This window comes from Terrapene carolina, unplaced genomic scaffold (assembly GCF_002925995.2).
Source record: "Terrapene carolina triunguis isolate 2854851 unplaced genomic scaffold, T_m_triunguis-2.0 Scaffold67, whole genome shotgun sequence".
In the NCBI taxonomy this organism is placed as follows: domain Eukaryota; kingdom Metazoa; phylum Chordata; order Testudines; family Emydidae; genus Terrapene; species Terrapene triunguis.
The window spans coordinates 13,274,551-13,278,942 of NW_020664418.1; positions in this window are offsets into that span (position 1 = coordinate 13,274,551).

The window sequence follows — 4,392 nt, forward strand, 5'->3', positions numbered from 1 at the left end:
AAATACATAATAAATAGCACATTTTATCTCTGAAGCAGACGACTTCTGAAAAATTGTAGACCAGTGTAATTATAATTAATACTGTAATAATAATAGCTAGAAACTAAATGCTATAGGATGAGGGTCTCCACCTCCTGTCTGGAGCCGTCGGAACCTCTCACTGTCAAACAGCCCCACAAAACAAATCGTCATCGCCTCCATCCTCCTATATGTGATGGATCAGATAGAACTTCCTCAGAGCCCATTAATGCAACTTCTTCATTGACCAGGGGAGGTCATTATTGAGTGGCAGAAGGCATTCCCTTCCCCAGCCCATGGTGTTGACTTCGCTTGGAGCAAGAAGCTCCAATGACTCCAAGGTAGGTTAGCTGAAATGCGAGTCCTGTTGGGTGGGTCTGAGCTGATGCGGGGAAGTCCGGAAACAATTTGTTTCCAGACAGTTGTGTAGCTCAGAGACTCTGAGGGCAGAAGGGACCATTACAATCATCTAGCCCGAACTGCATAACGCAGGCCAGGGAACCTTACCCAGTAATTTCTGCATCAGGCAGAAGGGAGAAGCCCTCAAATTGTTTCATAGTGTGGACCCGAACTGAACACCTCCCTTCCCATTCACTAGCACACAGATCACACACCTGCTCATCCCCAATCGGATGAACCCCCCTCCCCTCCCACTCCCAGTTGCACAGACCACTTCCTTTCCTACTCATAGTTACATAACACCCAGTGGCCACTACAGCTATGAACACGTAACGTTAAGAAGGTAGTTAATGTACATGTTCCCCTTGTACTGCATCACAGCAGCTGGAAACAAAGAGGCGAAGCCTGCATCGGGGTTTTTCACCTTCTCTGCAGCGTGGGGCATGGGTCATTTGCTGGAAGATTCTCTGCATCTTGAAGTCTTTAAACCATGATTTGAGGACTTCAATGGCTCAGACACAGGTTTGATACAGGAGTGGGTGGGTGAGATTCTGTGGCCTGCGTTGTGCAGGAGGTCAGACTAGATGATCATAATGGTCCCTTCTGACCTTAAAGTCTATGATTCTATGATCATGTGACTAGCCAGCTGTTTGTGGACCTTCCAGAAAGTGGTCTACGGTAAGGCCCAAAACAGTGAGTTCTTGTACTGCTTTGAGACACTGCGGTCCCAATCCTGTCTTCTGATATACCTGAGACAAACCTGTGTTACTCCCTTGGAAGACAGTGTGTTCATATCTGAGCCCAGGACTGGGCTAGTCAGGCCAGATTCTCATTGAACTGTAATTTACTTCCACTTAAGATTCTTTATGCTGCCAGTATTATTATTACTATTATTCATTTGAATTGTGGTAGCATGTAGGAGCCCTAGTCTTGGTCCAGGACCCCCCGGTGCTTGGCGCTGTACAAACACAAAACAAAAGTAGAGTGTAAAGGGTCCTCAGTGTAAATCATAGAATTGTAGGGCTGGAACGGACCTCGAGAGGTCATCCAGTCTAGTCCCCTGCACTCATGGCAGGACTAAGTATTATCTAGACCATCGGTTCTCAAGCAAGGGTCCGAGGCCTCTAGGGCAGGTTTCAGGGGTCCACCAAAATAAACCAGAGAGCAGGGCTGGCGTTAGTGTTGCTGGGGCCCAGGCAGTGGCGTAGCCAGGGTGTAAGTGTAGGGGGAGCAAACAGAAAAAAGGCGCTCCCCCTTGGCTCCTCCTCTGGCCACGCCCCCTTGGCTCCGCCCATTTCCCTCCCAGATTAACCCCAGGGCCCGGCTCAGGACTCCTGCGGGCTTCCCGGGGGTGTGGATACCCCCGTCCCCCAGCGTCCCGGGAGAGTCTCTCCTGCCCGGCCTGCTCTGCAGGTGTCCCCTGCCAGGCTGCGCCGCCCGGCCCCACCCGCGGGGTCCCGTTCCCCCCGCCCGAGGCTCCAGGCTCCTGCGCCGCGCCAGGGCCCCCCGTCCAGACAGCGCAGCATGCGCCTCTGCCCTGTTGGCCCAGCCCCGGGGAGCCCCTCGCCTTAGGGTGACCAGACAGCAAGTGTGAAAAATTGGGACAGGGGGTGGGGGGTAATAGGAGCCTATATAAGAAAAAGACCCAAAAATCGGGACTGTCCCTATAAAATTGGGACATCTGGTCACCCTACCATGCCTGGAGGGGACCCCCAGTGCAAGGCACCGGACCCCTGCCGCTCACGTTTTGTCCTGCACTGCCGCCTGTCCCTGGCCGATCCCGGCCCCACGCCACGGGCGGATCCCGGCCCCGGCCCCGGCTCCGGCTCGGGAGCGCTTGGCCTCGGAGCCCTGAGCCGCCGCAGGAGGTGGCTGCGCCTGCGGCGATGTTGGGGCCGTGTGGGGCGCGATGGCTGAGGAGCCGGCCCCCTCTCTCCTCCGGCCGGGCCTGCCGCCACCCCCAATTGCTCCTCCAGCCGTCCTGTGCCGCCGCCTGTCTCCGGCCGATCCCGGCCCCGCGCCGCGGGCTGATCCCGGCTCCGGGCGGGGAGCGCTTGACCGCCGAGCCCTGAGCCGCTGCAGGAGGTGGCTGCGCCTGTGGCGATGTTGGGGCCGCGTGGGGCGTGATGGCTGAGGAGCCGGCCCCCTCTCTCCTCCGGCCGCGCTTGCCGCCCCCCCCCATGGCTCCTCCGGCAGGTGCCGCTTTTGGGAAAAGGGGTGAGGGGAAGCGGCTGCTTCCCCTGCACCCCACTAGCTACGCTACTGGGCCCAGGGCAGAAAGCCCAAGCCCAACCCCTGCCATGTGGGGCTGAAGCCAAAGCCTGAGCATCTTAGCTTCGCGGGGGCCGGGACCCCTGTGGCATTGTGCCTGGGCAGTTGCCCTGCTTGCTACCCACTAACGCCAGCCTTGGCTTCTAATCTACTGGCTATGCAGAAAAACAGTTGTGGCACAGGTGGGCCATGGAGTTTTTATAGCATGTTTGGGGGGGGGGGGGACTCAGAAAGAAAAAGGTTGAGAACCCCTGATCTAGACCATCCCCGACAGGTGTTTGTCTAACCTGCTCTTAAAAATCTCCAATGATGGAGATTCCACAATCTCCCTAGTCAATTTATTCCAGTGCTTGGTTCATCATTATTAACCTGACCTTATGACAAATCTAGGTTATTTTCTTTAACCATTTCATCTAAACTCCCAGGTTGCAGCCACACCATGTTTATTTCTGATCACATCAGTAAAAAAATTCTGTACACAATAATCATTTTATACATATACAATGCCTTTAACCCAGCATGTGTCCAAAGCAATTTAAAAACCAATCTGCAAACAATGCGCGTGTTATTTCATGTTCCATAGCATACGGCAACAGTATGTTGCAATATAGGACAGGAAGTGACAGATCCCTTTACTTTCCTGCATTGAATCTGTACAGATGATTTAGGATGTCACAATGTACTTCTCTGAGGTGCAGCTTGGCCAGGACAAAAGGGATAACAGGTCTAATTTTACAAAGGGCTCTGTGGGACCTTACTGATTACATGGGCTCAGAAGTTCAGTTTTATATCTCATCAAAACATGAAGCCTCTCATAGCACAATGCCCATTAGCATCAGGCAGGGGCTTTTGTTCAGTACTGAATCGAAGGGATGAGTTCCCCCGTGACTGAATTGCCAGCACCACTTTGTGCAGCATCTTGGCTTTTCACTGGGAGTTTCACATCCCAAATGCTGACCTGGCCTGATCCTATGTTGCTTATGAGAGCATGAGATGGGACGGCTTCAGGCTTTACTCTTTTCAGAATCAAATGACTCTCTGGGAATTGGATTAAATGTGTTTGTAACTTTTTGGATTTTGTGGCTTCTTATGGAGGGTCTCTGGGCTTGAGAGCCAAGGTTGTCTGTTGGACTGTCCTGATGTTGAGGGGATTCTCCTGATTTTGAGGTGGCAGTCCCATGACCTTGAAGTTGGGCTTAGAAACCTTTTAAAGTGCCCTGAAATATATTGTGGGCTGGTGCAATGCAGTGACACTATATCATGACATGATGTGGCAACCCCAGGGATCACGCATGAGTCCCTGCTAGTACAGTGCTTTGAAGATGCAAGGTGCCATGGAAATGCCAATAGGCTTCCCTGCCAACCATACATTGATGACATCCATCCCTGTAGCGTGTGCATCAGTTCCGGACAGTGACGTTCTCAGACATCACTGTGCCTGAGTGAGGGAAGTTTGTGGGTGAGAAGCAGAGCTGGCTCAGGCTCAGTGCAGGGAAAACAGAAATGATACTGGTAGGAAGGGAGAAGTTCTTTGAGGAAACAGAAGCAGCTATGACAGCTGATGTGGTGGTAGGTATTTACCCTCTGATTGACCTGATTGCCAAGGTGGTGCACAATAATACCCTACTAGTATTTATTTGTATTTGCAGTAGCATCTAGAGTCCCCAGTCAAGAACAGGGCCCCATTGTGCTATGCACTGTGCA